Genomic DNA, 18,657 nt, shown 5'->3' with positions numbered 1-18,657 from the left:
CAGACCCTCAGTCGGTGGATAGTGGATGCCATCTCCATCTGTTATGAGTCCTCTGATCTCCCCTCGCCGTTAGGGGTCAAGGCTCACTCGACTCGAAGTGTGGCAGCCTCTAAGGCTCTTTTAGCGGGTGTGCCTATGCAGGACATCTGCAACGCTGCGGGGTGGTCCACGCCCCTTACCTTTGTTAGGTTCTACGGTCTAGACATGCGAGCCACTCCTGGCTCTTCTGTTCTCTCGCCCTAGCTGTGCAGTCTTCCACACTAGGCAGAGACTTGGAAGTCTGGCGGCGTGGGCATTCTCGTTCCCCTAGCGTTTTCCGACGCAGCTCGAGTTCCTGAAGAGGAACGTCTCAGGTTACGTATGTAACCCTGGTTCCTCGAGGGAACGAGACGCTGTGTCTCGGTGCCATACTTCCGGCGTCCCTGCCTGCGCTTGCTTCATTCCTAGAAGCTGACGCGGGCTCCGCCGCACGTGCTTTTATAGCTTCCTGGTCATGACGTCACCCGCCCGTGACGTCCCGCTCAGCTATTGGACTGATTTCACATGGGATTCAGAGCGTGGTCACAGAAGGCGTTCCCCTAGCGTTTTCCGACGCAGCGTCTCGTTCCCTCGAGAAAGCAGGGTTACATACGTAACCTGAGACGTTTTTCCATTACTATAACTCATCAAAATAATTTAACCAATTTCAACACTATTTTTTAAAGTCAGTTTAATAGTCAAAATGACTTGTACAGCCAAATTTGATTATACTTACAAATAAAGTTGAAGTAGGCGGAATTTTTTCACAATCTGAGGGAATTTGACCCCTTGACCTCTGGCTCTGCTGCATTCGGCGGGCCCTGGCCCCATTTGGGAGTTGCAAAGGGTCAAGAGACAGGTCAGCGTGTTTAAGTGTGTGTCCGATTCAATGAGATCTCCTCTAAGTGGGTTTCCCGTTCCTATCTGACTGTTCAATACTAGAACAGCGGTTGGTAGAATAACAGATCCGATGAGGGCACGATAGCTGCTAGAAAAGAAGGAAAACAGGTGGAAAATATTTCACAGAGGTCTGCACCACCACATTTATTATTTACAACCCGCCACTCGAACACAAATAATCCTCCTCACCCCTCACTAGCTTGAAACTTTTTTAATGCATCGCCCTCTCAACAACAAACCGTCCCCGGATCAAACACGTCCACACACCCACACGTCGGCACAAATGTGGAGGGAGTCAGCGTGTTTGTGTTATTGTCTGCTGCTTAGGACAGGACTTCAAATGGTAAATGTCAGCAGGAGATCAAGGCAACAAGGCCTTATGGGCGAAGCCTCAGTATTGTCATTGACAGCTACAGGTAGACAGGTGGAAAGAGACAACATGCTCGTTGGAGATGGAGGATGAGAGATATCAGCAATTTTGCCACCTGTTTTCTCGGCTGTAAGTCTGTCTGTGCTTTTTTGTGTTGTCTGAAAATTCTTGAAAATAACTGGCTCGGCTGATTTTTCCACTGTCACTGCTTCCCATACTTGAAGGGATAGTTCACCCCAAAATGAAAATGTTGTCATCATTTACTTTCTCTCAATTTGATACACACCTGAATAACTTTCTTTCTTGTGTGGAACACAAAATAAGTTATTTAGAAGAATGGTTTAAGGTGCAGTCAAATTTACCAGAGTTCTGCAATTTTTTTTTCCTGGAAAAATCCAGTTATTTCAAATAGGAAATGCAACTTAGCCTCAGGATGAAAGAATTCGCTACACACATTTCGCAGCAGGTTCAGGTTGGCCATTGCCACATTGACCAAAAGAAAACTTGGTCTAAAAGTGACTTCAGTAATGAATTAAGCTAAATAATGATACGGTTGTCTTCTGCTTTATAGCTGAATTGAATTTGTTCAAATGGAAGAAATTTGCAACATCAAAACTGTTATTGAACTGAATCGAATCAACACTGAACTGAATCGAGTTGAACAACATTGCTGTCTAAAGTAGAGCTGCTTATAGCTAAATTCAACTTGTTTCATAATGAATGAACTTTACTGAACTGGACGGAACCAACACTGAAATGACTGGAGCTGTATAATGACACAATTGTCTTGCTATAGGTGCTTTGCAGCAGAATTTTAATTTGCCTCATTTTTGAAGTTTGCATCATTGATTCTGTTACTTTAGTGTTTAATAAGCTTCTTTGAAACAATCTCTATTGTATTGCATTAAGCACTATAAAAATGAAAGGGAATTGACTTGATTAATGTTTCACGGCTTCCACTTTCCATCTGTCTTCATCTCTATATTATATTTAGCTAAGCAACTGTAATATCTTCTCATGTAGATCATTTTCTGGGCTTCGAAAATGATATTTCGATCAAATAGTTTAAAATAAACTTTAAACTTCCCATCATGCGTTGCAATGTTAGTTGGATAGGGAGAGAAAATTATGAAATAAAGTGTTATTTATAAATTTTTTAGCAAGATGAGAAACAGGGAGACTTGTTAATGTTTAATGTTCTATTATGTTGGTATTTCAAAAGACTTTCTGTTATGTTGGTGTTTTTGGGTGAGTTACCATTGTGGTGAAATGTTGAGTGCTTAGGTTGAGGACCTGCTAACAAGAATTTAAGTTGCTTTAACAAAAAAAAGCAACTCCAATGGGTGTGCTATAGGGATGTAATCAGTACCATCTATATACTGGCAACATCTAACAACATATGTGTGAACACAAAAACACAAATACAAAAGAAAAAAAAAGAACACAAAAGAAAATATAAAAAAATGTCTTAAGATGCATTCACATTTAGGCGACATAATCCTTTTTTTGCCTTTATGTAGATAGCACACTAGGAGTACAGACAAGAAATCTTGGGAGAGGAAAGAGGGAAATTGACCTTCGAGTCCTGCCTGAAGTGCGACCGCACCAGTGGTACAATATTGTTTTGGACCACTTTGACTTTCATAAGGACAAAAACAGTTGAAAATTTCTTCAAAAATACAAGTTTGGAACCCCATAAGGGTAAATGAAAGAATTTTTTTTTTTTACATTTTGGGTGAACTATCCATTTAAGCAGAAGTGTCTGTTAACATTGAAATACATTTCCTGTGCTGTTGTGATAAGTTGTTTTTAAACGATTTTCATGAGTAAAAGAGGTGATATTGAAGCTGAAGGACGACATGGGTCAAAGACTTCATCACTTTTTAAAAACTGTGCCCTTCAAAGCCAAAAAGATACACAGACACACGTACACACACAAAGGAAGCCTTGGCAGCAACACCAGACAGAAAGAAAACAGTCATTCCCGGGTGGATAATACGACCATTTATGCGTTGACTGGCTCCGTTCTGCTTCTATGATGGAGGAGGGATAGTCTTTTTAATATTGGACTCACATAGTGTTTCTGTTGTGCTGTCTCGCCTAAGAGAAATTATTGAAATGTAGGGGGAAATGCAAAGAACTGCACTCACCCGATAGTCTACAATAATAAGGCCTATGATGTTGTAAATTGCGATGATCGCAAAATTATAGGAATTTATTTTATATTATGCATGGGATTTCTGTAAGAGATAGTTGTCATGATTGTTGTGATAGGCTGCAGACTGCTGAGAGCGAGGGAGAGTGAGTACGTGATGAGGGATTTTAAAACAGTCGTTTTATTATGGGAGAGAGAGGAAGAGGGGGAGAGAGAGATGCGATAACAGCGTTTGCCCTGTTCATACAGTATTTTACTCAGTACTTGTCATTGAACACCGACAGACTTACTCAGCGCAGGAAAGAAAGTCCACGCAATAAGATCGACATTACAAGGTAAAATATTCATATTTTCTATGATCACACGGGATGAATTTACCGCGAGCTATCAAAGGCAGCGCTTCTGTCTCCTTCATATTTTAGAGTCTCTTTTTTGAATGTTGGATTAAGGAATAAGCACTCACGCGCGCCGTACGAAGGATTTAGTTGAAAATGTATTCATTTCAAATTGAATATAGCCTATTTTTTTTTCTTTATTGACTGTTCCGGTTGTAAATTCACGTGAATAAGAAGAAACACCGTCGTGTTTTGTTCAGTTTGTGTCCGCTTGAATTTATATTAACGTGCATCTAAAGTCCGCTGTACGATTGTTTTCATCAATGTATAGATAATTAAACACACATTCAACAGAAAGTACTGATGCTCACAATTGATAGCCTAATGTCCAAAAAAAAAAAAAAAAACTCTAGTATGTACTCCAGTAGGCTACGGCTTGCGTCCTGTCCATACATAAGCGGTGGTTTTGTGATATATGTATATGAGTTATTAAATACGGGACTCGCTCTTGGGAAACGCGGACCTTCCACATGTCTGTCGCCGTTCAGGGATTCGCGGGGCAGCAGCAGACACGTTTACCGACACCCCGGTGTTCGCGGGGCAAATATTAAACGGTTAGTCCCTTCTCTAACGACGGCTTCACTGATGACACTCATTTGAATCGCTAATAATGATTTTAGGCGCAAAGTGAGTCTGGCTGCGCTTGAGCGAGCGCGCGGCGGCGGCAGGGCTGGATACGCTCTGCTGCTCGTGCCATGTGTTTCCCCAAAATATATTAATAGCACGAATGCCCTTTTAGTAGGACAGACGTTGTTTTTGCTATGTTTATTTGTAATAATGATTACTGATGGTAGTAGGCAAATTTGCTGCTGCTTTCATCACCCGTTGGTTTTGAGTGAAATAGCCTACCTGTATATGATATGTTTGGATTTGATAGAGATTTCAAGGTCTGACCTCCCTAAAGCTTAACCCCTATCCAAAAAAAGGGTTGTGAGTGGTCTCGAAGGTCTATGTATTCCTTTTTATATATGTGTGTATATACGGTTCACTAGCATAAGCTGTAATTCAACCACAAAAGTTAGATTACAAGTTAATCAGAGTTTACAAAATAGTTTACAAAATAGGCGAGGTAACCATAGCAACAGCAGGCTGGATCATTTTTCGTTAGCGTATCGTACGTTACATCGATATTAGTATGCCACAAAAATGTTGAATTTTTATTTGTTTTGTTTATATCTTTGACTGAAGTCAATGCATATTTTGCAGGGTATCTAATATGTATCCCCAGTATTTGTGGAGTGTCTGTCGCTTAAATGTGTATAATGTGCTTTGTCTATAAAGTACTGTCTAAAAATAATCTATACTTATAGTAAATCCTATATACTTATGATAAGTCCTTACTGGTTGATTTACCAGAAAAGTGTTTCAACACTATGGCTTTACACTGTTTGAGAATCCTAACCAGCTGAACACAGGACCATTGACCCAACCAACGGAGTGGGCAGTTGTGGGCAGGACAAGACTGTCAGTCCGGCCAGTGGCAGTTGGAGGGTGTGCAGTTCTGTTTGTTGTCGCTAGAGGCAGAAAAGACACATTCACACATCTTTAAATGAGAGACCGAACATGGATATTTCTAAATGTGGAGAGATGTTTTTTTTTTTTTGCATAGCACTGCCCGATTTTTTTTTCTGTAAGTTATATTTTTGGGCTGTTTGCCTTTATTTAGATAGCACAGTAGAAGGACAGACAGTAAATCATGGTAGAGGAGAGATGGGATTGAACCAGAAAAGGACCTTGAGCCGAGACTCGAACTCAGGTCTCCCAAAGTGCAGCCTCACCATATGTTGGAAATCTTACTCACATGGCTATGGCTCCAATAGAGCAGCGACAGCCTGTTTTTTTCCTGAATGAAGCAGATAGCTCAGGTCTTGTGTGGTTAGCTTGTGTTACATTCTAGGTATACTAGTTAATGGCTTACAAGCATTGGACATATCTGTGAGACTTAATGATTTGGGGAGTTTTGCAATACAGCCGGGCCTTTCAAATCAACTTTCAGACTTCTTCATAATTACTTGGAACACTAGAAGAGCTGAAAGGCCTCTGTCCCTTGTCACATGCTGGGCAAAGAAAAATAATAAGTAGAGGAAAAAATTCTTACAGAAACACTTATAAAAACACATGAGGAGCAGAAAAAAAGCTTAAAGAAGAGCCAAAAAGAAGACAAAAGCAGACACTCTGCACTCCAACTGTATTTCTACATTTATTTCGTATTATGTGCTTATGATGTCCATAAACACACCTTTCTTAATTTGTTCAATTTAGTCCTTCCTTGTACAGTAATTGTCTGTGTGTCCTGTAATTGAAATGCATTTTACTCCTTTGATGATTTTGCGCTATCAAAGGGACCCAGATACATATGGATTTTTTTGTTTGTTTCTGTTGTTTTTAGTGCAAGTATATGCAGAACAAATGTTTTTTTTTTTTTTTTTTGTGATGCACAGAATCCCTTTCAGCTCGGCTAAGCTTGAGAAAGGGGAGGTTCACTGTTACAAAATGGGCCAGGCAGGAGGCAGCTTGCAGTTCGGGTGAACGCTCTGATTTTATTTAACACGACTCCAGCAATCTGTGCAATAAGCTTGTAATTGTTTACACCCAAGAAGCTCTTGCATTTACCAAGGGAGAAATTGAGAAAGAGAGATAGTGTGGGGAGAAAATGAGGAGGCATCCATGTTGAAATAGACACGAGACATTGGCTCGACGACTTATGTTGGACAAAGAAAACGGCAATAGAGAAATGCTATTATTGTCATCAGCAAGACTGTCTGACTCACAGCCATAGGCATTTCTTTAATTTACAATAGATGCAATGATGAGCACATGCAAGGAGGACAAGAAAAAGGATGAAAAGAAGTGAGGAATGGTGAGTGTAAAGGTGTTTGTGTTGTAGATACAAACCTGAAACATTTGCTGTTGTAATTTGTGAAAAAGGCCTATTATGCAACAGCAACACAACCTTAGCAAATTAGAAACAAGAGTTTGTTTTAGGGCTGGGCAAAACAATCGAATGCGATTTTCATGCGAATCTCATGAGTAAAGCCGCTTCTGGTGATTAGTACTGGTGAAAATCGCGTTCAAAATCGGCAATGAATCGCCTGCGATTTTGAACACGATTTTGTGTTGTTTGTCAGTGATCTACGGCTCTGTGTAGTAAATGCTGCTCCATCTGAAAGCACGTGCTGGAGATTTACTACTAATCACCAGAAGCGGCTTTACTGACGAGATGCGCATGAAAATTGCATTTGATTTTTTGCACAGCCCTAGTTTGTTTCAACAGAAAAGAGCGAGTTGTTCTTCTAAAGAGATGCCATCTACAGCAGGCTGTTGTGTAAAATGAAATTGACAAGCTTTATCAGATGAGAGGTCCTCAGAGACCAAATGAATATGAGTATTAAAGCTAACATTGGGCCCTCTTTACCATCCTGAATCAGATTAGTATCATGCAGTTTGTCTCTTTGGATACTAGCAGATTGCTTAGCATCTTTCTGAAATGGCATTCAAGGATATGTAATAGCTTGTTTTTTGTGTCCATAAGTTGAACATAACCAGCTAACCAAACACAAAAACCTTTTAGTGGATGTTTTAAACCTTCGCTGAAAGAAACACTGTGCCTCTGCAATTTGTTAATGTGACTCAGGGAAATAACCTCCTTGGCTCTCCATGAGAAAGAATCAGGTGAAGTGAAAAAATGAGGTGATACCTTCAATCTCTCTGTGTTTAGAGAGCTCGCTGAGATGAAAAGTAAAAAGCCCATGTACTGGTAGAGCAAGACTATGGTTATTATTGTGATGTACTTCAAACAGTTTTGTTATTTTGTTATTTTAATGTTTTTCGGAATATATTGTGGGAGGCAGCTGAGCTTTCCATGCCAAAGGCGGGAAGTGGTCTCTACTGATAGTCAGTAAGTGGAATTTGTTATATGCTTTTAAAGTGAAAAATAAAGTATCACTTTAAGAGCTATTGGGACTAAGAGTGAGTATTCACCACTAGAAATTAAATTGAAACAATTTATTCCCATGGATCTAATCACACTGGGGAACGAAATGTGTCCATTGACAGTTTTTGAGATTTTTTTTCAATGTCGTTGACTCACTGACCAAGAAGACAAAATCAATCAATCAATCAATCAATCAATCAATCAATCAGCCTGCCTGCCTGTCCGTCCGTTCGCCCGTCCGTCCATCCATCCATCCATCCATCCATCCATCCATGTCTATCATTCTATCTGCCTGTAAATCTTCAAACCTCAAGCCAGCATTCAAAGCTTGTCTTATATCAAAATTGAAAATCATAGTTATATTTTACATTTGCATTCAAATTGTAGTTCTGCAGTTCAAATGTTGTCATTAGATTTTAAAAGGCATTCTCAATTCAGTTTTGAATGAGACACAGCTGTGGTGTCTGATGGAAGAATTTCTCTATATCAAATATTGGTCTTGGTTCCCAGGTATCATCTTAATGTAGCCAAATCCTTTTCTGTGCAAGTCAGTTCACTCGGCAGCCATCTTGGCAATGGCCCCAGACAGCTATTTTCTGTGTGATTAATACAACTTCTGTCTGCTTAAATGGGGAAAGACTGAAGTCTTCAAAATTGTTTGTGCCTCAATAACATAAAATCAGCAATAAAATCCGGCAACAACAGTATCATACATTTTATGTCTTTAGCTCAAATATTGAGTGTTGTGGTTTCTTCCATTCATTTATCTACAAGTAGGCTCTAGCACTCCTTTGTGACCAACATAGGAAAAAGTGGCTATAGAATATGGATTTGTCTACAAGTGGTCCATCTCTTCTTTCTTACACTGTCTGTTATGTATCCTAATCTTACTGGGGCTGAGAATGAGAATGATTTGGTTGATTGGTTGATGCCATTCTAGCAGTCAGACAAACATTTGAATGACAACTATAAATCCTACACTATGATTAGTGCCACTCTGTAATACAGCTCTCAAACATCAGCTGCTCTTTCAAGCGGGATGTATAGTCTCTTTTGGTGGTGTATTATAATCCAATTGATTTTACGATCTCTTTGACACTAAGGCTACTCATATCTTTCAATAATATTCTGAGTTCAGTATAAGTTAAGATCAAGTGACAGCATTTATAGTGCACCGTTGCATAAAAATGTCTTTTCCTTCAAAAAAAGATGATAAAAGAAGCTGTGAGGTAGTGACAATGGTCAATGGGGACAATTTTTGAAGTATTTAAAAGTAAAAATGTGAAGCTTATATTTTTATAAAGGCACTTTAATGAATTGTTCTGTTAAAATGTGTGTGTACTATTTGGTTTGTAAAGTTATTACAATATAGCAGAGTTTACATGCCAAGAGAGATGTGGACATCACAGAAGCTCCATCAGTTGCTGTTCATTTTTCTACCATTGCTTGTATTAAAGGGGTCATATGATACTGCTAAAAAGAACATTATTTTGTGTATTTGGTGTAATGAAATGTGTTTATGCGGTTTAAAGTTCAAAAAACACATTATTTTCCACATACTGTACATTATTGTTTCTCCCCTATGCCCCACCTTTTTGAAACGCGTCGATTTTTACAAAGCTCATCGTTCTGAAAAAGCGAGGTGTCTTAATTTTGATAAAGAATATCTCTTTGGTTTTGAGACTTTAGTCTTTGCAACTTCAGGGGTCTTATCTATGCACAATCAGCTTGTAACACTCCAAAGAGAAAGGAAAACTTGAAATCGCATCATATGACCCCTTTAACGATTTCTCTTTAGTGGCGTGCAATCTGCGCTAGACTATGAATGTGAGCATGTGATGTTTGTTTTAGGCTAAAGCCTCTCTCTATGAGTGTGTGAAAATGAGATTTTTGACTAGGAAAATGTGTGTGGTCATGAAAGAGACTAATGTGTCGGAGCCCAACCCCTGACATGGACGTCCGACAGGAATTGTGAAAATCCTATTGTAAATTTGCCTATACTCTTCGAAGATAATTGGCTTATTCCTGTGTTAAATTGGCCTGTTCTACAGGATGTTGAGTGGGTTTAACATGCTCTCACTGCAGACACAGTATGTCAGTTTCTGTGGGACTCAGACGGGTATTACACGCAGAATTATTGTATGACAATGATGGACTGATAGCTGTGGAGGGCCTGAAGCAGAGGAAGAACGTGCTATGGCACATGGACTGGCATCTGCTTTATCAGACAGACAGACAGATGTATTCCCCCTCACACAGTCATGCACTGCCTCTATGGAAGAGCATAAATCACCAGCGAGATGGCTGCCTGACTGGCTTTGGCGAATTTTAAATGTGAACTGTCATTTTTGGTTGCCATTTTGGCTCAAATCGAAGGATGGTTGAACTTCATCTTGTTTACTTGGTGTCAGTTGCTTGCTGTCCTCCTACAGAAACCCCTATACCAGTGGTGAGCACGACCGAGTTACCACCAATTTACCTGGTCTTATTAGAAAATAGAAAAAATGTCTGTTGCATTTTATCCCTTAGCTGAGATTGTACGCTAGCTACGGTTCAAGCTTTTCAAATCGAATGTTCCAAGCAAAGCATATAATAACCTCGACAGCCAGCCTTATCCAGTGCAGTCCCAATTATGTCACATTTGACTCTAGGAGCCAAACCTTCAGTGACCCTGACAATCATCTTTCTTCACCTCGTTGAGTTTCAGACCTCCATCTCCAACTCTTTCCAATTTGTAGTCGAATGGAAATGTTGTCTCGCTATGTACCTTAATCATTATCTCCACATCAAACGAACAGAGCAGGCCTCAGTTTATGGCTTTGAAGATTTTTTTCTCATCAGTCTTGTGCCTCAAGGAGCCGCTAGAAAAGTGTGTTCTCGAGCAAGCTTTAACCCTTTAAAGGAATATTCCAGGTTCAATACAAGTTATCCTCAATTGACAACACATGTGTTATATGCTGTGTTAATAGTATAGCCACAAGACCTAAACAATATTTATGTTAACATTATTTAGTATGAAAATTTGCTTTCTAATCTTTTTTTACGTAAAGTTATAGCATATTTTACAACTTCGTTGCCACAGCAACATAACACCTAAAAGCCTAAAACAACCATAAAAATGATCAGCTCAGACAATGCAGGTTTTAACAAAATAATTAATGTAAGTGCTTTTCTAAAATTAATAGCTTCCTTCAAAAATTGGCCCCATTTTCATTCCATTGTAAATGCCACACCATAACCTATATATATATATATATATATATTTTTTTTTATAAAGAAGGAAGAGTCAGAACAATTTTTTGTGGTAATCAGCATTATTCCGTAAATGCTGTTTTTACTCCATAACCTCAGAATATTTCTTTATATGCGGTGAAAACTAAGTAAAAATGAGGCCTGAGCCTAAACAGTTAACATTAAGAACCCTGAGGCACAATGTATCCCGTGTACACACTTACACTGGCACATGACAGATGAGTTTGTCAGCAGTTGCAGCTGCTTGCAGGGGTAGAATTAGACAGCAGCGTTTATGAATGCAAGAGTTGCGTAAACGAAAATAGAGAAGCTGAGTATAAAAATAAAATTTCTCAATGCAAAATTAATTTTGGTGCAAAGAAATCTGTGATGTTTGCTTTATACGCCATGTCTGATTTCCACAGACACGTCGAGGACAAGTAGGACAACTGTGAAATATTTAGCAGATAAAGGAGTGATAGATTACACAGTAGATCATGTAGAGCAGGGATGCCCAATCCTGTTCCTGAAGAGCTACCTTCCTGCAGAGTTCAGTGCAAATCCTGCTCCAACAAACCTGTCTGTAATTATCAAATGTTCCTGAAGATCTTAATTAGCTGGTTAATGTGTATTTGATTAGGATTGGAGATGTACTTTGCAGGAAGGTAGATATCCATGAAGTAACGTAATTAGTTACTTTTTTTATGGAGTAACGCAATATTGTAATGCATTACTTTTAAAAGTAACTTTCCCCAACACTGAATATGGTAGGGCACCCCTGCTGTAGAGAGTACCAATATTGTGCTGTACTAATATTGTTCCTTTACACATTTAAAGTCAACATGAATAGCACTTGCAACCCATTTTACACCCATAGTGAGGAAAATGGATTGTTCAGTGTAAAAAGTGCTTTTTATTCTGTTTAGTTTGACATCACTGTATGTCATTTTATGATTTAAATATAACTTTAAATGTGATAAGGGTTGCGAAAATTATATTTTATATTTTTTATTTGAAATATATATTTTTAAGTGTATTTAAAATATATTAGATATCTTATTACTTTAATCCACAAAGAAATACTTCAGTTAAATGAAACAGTAGTGTAAAATCTACTTGCATTAATATTTTAATTAAAAAATTCTTGGGAATGTGCTGATTACATATCTGTATAAATAATTCCTAGGGTTTGGTACAGATCAAAACCAGGGATCTGAATTTTCTGTTGATATATTTTCCTTGAGTGTTTTGGAATTCTATGCCATTGCTTTCTCTCACCAATGATCATAAATATGGCAGCTGTGAGGAAAAAAAAAATCATGTGACTGAAACAGAAACAGATGAATATGACAGGTAGCTGAAAAATAAGAGGGCTTGGTCACATCACATGGAAAGGAAAGTGTTTTATATGCAATAAGGAATTTTTCACAATATGACCAGGAACATGAATAAAGAAAATAAGCAGGGTTAATTATGTTTTCATGTTGACTTGAAGCAGACTCATCACTCTACATTCAATTAAGTAAAAAGTTGACAAAGGTCATTTAAAAGCTCAAAGATCCAAGTCAATGATGGTTAATTTGTTTTCCAACATTAGTAGAGCAAGCATTAGTACAGCATGAGTTTCTGTGCTATTATATGGTCTTTTGTTTTGGTCTTATATGTGTACAAAACCATGATGCGTCACCCACACTATTGTGTAACAGTGTGAAATACCAACAACCCCCTCCTTAACCATTTTTTTCAATTTGATGTAGAAATTGTGCATCGTCAGTTGATGTGTGTGTGTCTGAAGATTTATTCCTGCAGCTCTGTTTACAGTGTGAATGATTATCCTCGTTTGTTAAAGTATGATTCTGATTATGTGAGTCTACAGTGAAGAGAGAGACTGAGATTCTAATAACCAGAAGAGGAGTGTTGTGAACCTAGTTCATTGGGAGCATAATTAATGGAGTGCGGTTCAGTTGTCATTAGGGCTGGACAATAATTCAATATCAATATGTATCGCGATATGAATTATATCGTATCGACCGAAATTAAGAAATATATCGTGATATCAATTTTGGCCATATCGTCCAGCCCTAGTTGTCATGCGTGATATTTCAGCTCTGGATATACTTGAGGAACTCTTTTGATGAATAGGCAATTAGAGAGAGCCCCCTTATGCCTACTCCCTGACTGATCTCCTTTTAACAGCATTTCTGTTTCTCTGATAAAATGCAAAATGAATCATCAATACCTGGGTCCAGGGAATGCTGAGCCTGTGATTTTAATTGTAATAGGGTGACGTGAACTGCTGAGATATATATGTGTGTGTTTGTGGCCCTTGATTACATTTGCAGTGTATTTTCTGAAGCCATCAATAAATATGCGTTTTGAATTTTTATACCTGAAAAATTCTTGGTTCTGATTCAGTGTTGATGTCTCTAGTTTGCTGTGTTTAATGCTAATGGGTTATCGCTTGCCAAAGTTTAGAAGAGTCTTAATTTAGTTTTTTTCCCCCCTTTTTCTGATACATTAATCCTGTCTCGCAATCCTGCATTTTCCTTTTTTCTCATATTGATTCTTATTAAAAAGGTTCATCACTCACTTCAATTAGAGAGGGGGGATGTGGGTTTGATTTTCAATGGCAGGCTTAAATCTTGTTTCTTTTTTTTTTTAGGCCTAAATCGTAATAGTCTTATATTATACATAATTGATGATCCTGCTTGGAAAAGAGGAACGCAATAAACAGCCGCCCCCTAAATGTTCAAAGGAGAAATCTGCTTGCGTTCCTGTATATTGTACGTTCCATAGAGACAGAGACTGATTCAAACACAGAGCAAAAGTTTTGTTTGAACTTGAAAAAGCACACTCACATAAGGCATCCTCACGTACAAGGTTCAGAACATTTTTCTATCTGCCATGCTCAGTAATTCACTCAGTAATGCCATTTCAGTTTACACAGACACTGAAGTTGATAGAATGATGGAGATGGCAGACTGAAGCTCAAGGGGCAATCCCATCAGGCTTTGCTGCTGCTGTTGTGGTGATGGGGCCAGTAATAGGTGCTGGAAGGACACCCTACAGTAATTGCAATTGTTTTTATTGTGGTAAAGGTAGGAGAATGGCCATATTTTTTTTTATTGTGTAGAGCATCTTGCCATACAAAGGCAAAATATAGCAACTACACAACACTGAAACTATTATTGATTGAATCATTTGAAATAAACTTTCTTTTGTCTGAATCTGAGTTTGGTTAAGCCAAACCTGTCTGTCCCAGAACAGACAATGTAAAACGGATTAAAAACATTTTCTTGGTAGCATCCATCTAAAGAGGTATAATCAATTTATATTTATTTTAGAAGAATGGAAGCCATTTTCTGCCACGGGAAAAAAATCAATAAAATGTGATTAACAATTCTGAATTTATGGCCTGGTTTCACAGACAGGGCTTGGGCTAAACCAGGATTAGTCCAAAGTTCAATTAGGACATTTATGTAATTTTTTAAAACATACTTTAGAAAAAAGAATATTACTGGTGTGCATCTTGAGACAAAACAAGGGTACTGACATTTTAAGATTAATCAGTGCAAGTTTCTTTCAGTTGAAACAGCTCAGACTTACATTTTAGTCTGGGACTATAGGCTAAAGCCTTGTCTGTGATACTGGGGGTATATTTCACAATTCTGACTTTTTCTGAGAAAACTTTGCAAAGATTGCAACATTTTATTTTACATTAGGACTTTTCTTCTCAGAATTGCGAGAAAAAAAGCCTGAATTATGAAATAATACTCACAAAAAAGACAAGAGGGTTAGTAAATGACATAAGATAATTGACAAAAATGACATACACTCTAAAAAATGCTGGGTTAAATACAACCCAGTGCTCCCAACCTCTGGGTCAAAACAACCCAATTGCTGGGTTTGCCCCTATTTTACCCAGCACTGGGTTGTATTTAACCCAGCATTTTTTAGAGTGTACATTTATTTTATTTAAAATAATAGACATAAATGACTTTCATTTTTAATTTTTTGTGAACTGTCCCTTTAAAAGTGCCACAGGTAACATTTCTGTGATTTTTGACACACCTAATTTGTGTCATGTGAGAAATATGTAAATATAGGTTATGCCCTTAACGAGCTTGTTTGAGAACTTATATTTTTAATATTTCCCAAATGAACACACCACCCTCTGACACTTTAAATGACCCACAATTTAAGAAGCACTTGTGGAAGAGACCCCATACGGTTCTAACTCCATTTTTGCCTATTTTTACTGTGTTTTGCCTTTGTAAAGTAGATGCACAATTACAGACTCATAGAATTGCAGTTGATTTTCATTTATTTTTCATTTACTTGCAAATGGTCTTGACTTCAAAGTTCTGATTTATCCATCTTACCTGGCAGTTTGGCGTGGCATATTTTCTTGCCTCCGGATCATGTTTTTTTATGATGGGTCATAAGCGCAGAGCTCTGCGGTGACCTTAATCTGGGGGAGGTCTTGAATATTGAGTGCTTCGTTGTCTTTTTTCACCATCGTTATCTACAGTCAATTTCCTGGAAGCTGAGTGTGAATGACTTCATGTAGAGAGAAAATCTTGTGCTTGTTGACTCAAAGATCTAGTAATCGCAAAGCATTGCTTTCCTTAGTACATAGCCATCTGATTCTCCGCTATTTATATGCAACCAGAACATAATATCAGAATCAGAGATCACCAGCGGTTATGTACACATTTGCGTACACAGAAAACTCTGTCCAAATCACTCGAGGGTGAAATTTGCTCAGAAGTAATACATCACAGAGAGTTTCCATATCATTTCCATCAAGTCTAATGCCACACAAATGCACGCTCATTGGAATTCTTTTCCCATTTGAGATCGGAAAACTCTTATCGATCTCATCAGTGCAATAAAAGCTGCTAAATGCAATGTGATACACATGTATTGCCACAAGCTACGTGTCTAAAGGACTGTTTAAACAGCTTCCTGGGGCCCAGGTATGAGCTGTTTGAATAAACAGGTATTGTAGAGAATGCTATTGACTCTTATATTTATATTACCCTTGTATTTTTTTATGTGTGTATACGCTACTGGTCAAAATTGTGATTTTTTTATGTTTTTGAAAGAAGTCTCTTATGCTCATCGAGGCTGCATTTATTTGATCAAAAATACAGTAAAAACAGTAATATTGTGAAATATTATTGTGGTTTCAAAGAGCTGTTTTCTATTTAAATATATTCTAAAATATAATTCATTTCTGTGATGCAAAGTTGAATTTTCATTTTATATATATTAAAAATCTTAATACATAGCCTTTTTAATTTATTTTAGTTTTCAACCTCCAACTAGTAACTTCTAAAGATGCTTTGTTACCTGGTGTACTGATATAAAACCTGTACCCCTGATTTCCAAAAGATGCCTTTAGCAGCCAGCCAATCAGAATGGATTTCTGCCAGCTCTTGCCCTTTTTGTGTGCAATATGCATTAGCTGGGTCATGAATGTTCAGTGGGCATTCTGTGGCCAATTGGGCATGCTGTTTCAGGCTGAGACTAACTATTTTTATTAATACTGGGCACATTTACGTATCTTAAGAAGAGAATAATGACAATGTTAAGATAAATCATAGTGCTGCAATACCACTGTATTTTCCTTGACTGGTCATTAGCCCCCACCATAACAGAGTCAAGAGATCAACACTCGTCATCTGGAAATCGATCATTTAGATGCTCTCATATTTTAAAGGCTGACAACATCTCGCCTTCTGCTGTTCTCTTATTTGCAGCCTGCAGCCTAAAGCTATGACTATGCACCTATGGCTACATACTAAAGTTCAATCACTGAAGGTTTGGCAATTGCAAAGCATTTACTGTATCATTGTACAGTAAATGTTCTTTATTGCAAGTAGGCAACATTTGCAGATACTTAGAGCCAGAAATAAAACTCATCCCACATGTGAATGGGTTAAAATTAGTATTCACATATTATAATTTTGGCACGAGCATAATGCAAGTATCGTTGACTCTTGATTGTGATGTTTCTCATTTGTAAGTCGCTTCGGGTAAAAAGCATCTGCTAAATGACTAAATGTAATATGTAATCGCAAATTGTATTTTGAACATTATAGCTGTAGCCTGATTTGGTTAGAACTGCCTGTGGAGTTGAGTTAGTTTAGATCACTCTGAGCCGCAGTCACATATTTGTCCTGAAATAGAGAAATAGACCTTTCGTCCTGTCCCGTCAGACGTGAAATCACTAGACTCCTCTCTCCAACCTCCACCCGCCAATAACCAATATCCCAGTCAAAGCAGAGTGCCAAAACTTGTTCCTTTCACATGACAGAAAGTTTTATGAGTAACACCTGCACACGTTCACGCATTTTACATTGCACATGTGTACATCTGTGTGCATGTGGAAGAGACATTCGTGCGGCAGATGTGGGTTGGGAGGTGTGTGGTTCTGACAGATCTGGGTGTAGAGTCTTGTGACGCTTTTGTGTCCCGTCATCTGGCGTTTTCCACACGTTGGCTGCTACACCTACAGCTGTACCGTTAAAAGCACGAGTGCACCAGGCCATAGCTGTCATCACCAGGAAAATAGAATGAATCAGAGCATGGAGAAAGACAGGACGAGAGATGGAAGTGAGGGAAGGAGAAAGAGCAGCTGAGATTTTATGACACATTGTTGGGTGAGTTTTGGTTAAGAGTCAGATGCTTGTTATAATATAAGTGTGCGTGAGACAGCTGTTTGTGAACAGACTACTTGATCATGTTTACTACTTTGAGTATATTGTGTCTGTACTCTATATAAATATTAGGGATGTGAATCAATTAAAGATTTTGTTAATTACATAATATACGTATTAATCAAATTAATCGCACACTGTAAAAATTATTGCGATTTTATGGTAAAAGACTATAAAAATTCTTGTACCTTTACTATAGGCTGTAGAGGGAAAAACTAATAAATGGGGCATTTCATGTAATTTTACAGGTTTTGGAAATAAAAAAGAACAAATCATCTTATAAATTACAGTGAAAAGCCGTAAATTGACATTTCCAGAGTTCCCAGTGTGACACTTCATATGTGATGGTTTGTCATGGAATTATGTTTAATTTCATTTTTTTTCTTATTGGTTATGCAGGGTTTTATGTTAATCTGAAGTTAATGTTTATTGCTTTTGTGTGTGTGTGTGTCACGTGTTTTTTTGGTGGTTGTCAGTGTATTATAAAGGTACAGATTTTAGTGCTTGGTATATTTTAGGTTTGGAGTTTGGTATACTAACATTATATCAGTTAATGAATTATACAGTTTTTAATTGTAAATTTAAGTTCAATATATATGTTGCTACCATATTTTTATGGTAAGGTCTGGCAACCACAGCTGCCTTGTTTTACTGTATGTTATTTATTTATTTATTTACAGTGCATATGCAATATCAATTCTTGGTAAGAAAAGTGATTTTTGGAAAACAAAAAAGACATGGAAGCTTAAAATACATTAAGAGGATCATGTAGAGTAATGGCATGTTGATTTTATCATATTTTATTATTTATTACATTCAAGATTTTACTCATATTTTACATTATTAAATCAATTAACATTGTTTAAAACTGTTTAAAATAATGTTACTTTTAATGCTTTATAAATGTAAATTTTTTCAATTTTATAAAT

The 18,657-nt window shown here is 37.7% G+C and overlaps 1 protein-coding gene across 1 annotated transcript in view; it reads left to right on the top strand.

The window, feature by feature from the left end:
• Positions 1-3,689: 3,689 nt before the first annotated feature.
• Positions 3,690-18,657, top strand: part of LOC107694638 (uncharacterized) — a 153,725-nt gene continuing 138,757 nt past the window's right edge. Inside the window, exon 1 of the mRNA XM_016494321.1 lies at positions 3,690-3,778. The gene's annotated coding sequence lies outside the window, so the exon portion shown is untranslated. The remainder of the gene's footprint in view (positions 3,779-18,657) is intronic.

This window comes from Sinocyclocheilus anshuiensis, unplaced genomic scaffold, assembly GCF_001515605.1.
Source record: "Sinocyclocheilus anshuiensis isolate Anshui unplaced genomic scaffold, SAMN03320099.WGS_v1.1 scaffold1638, whole genome shotgun sequence".
Lineage (NCBI taxonomy): Eukaryota > Metazoa > Chordata > Actinopteri > Cypriniformes > Cyprinidae > Sinocyclocheilus > Sinocyclocheilus anshuiensis.
This window is presented reverse-complemented; position numbering and strand designations above follow the sequence as displayed.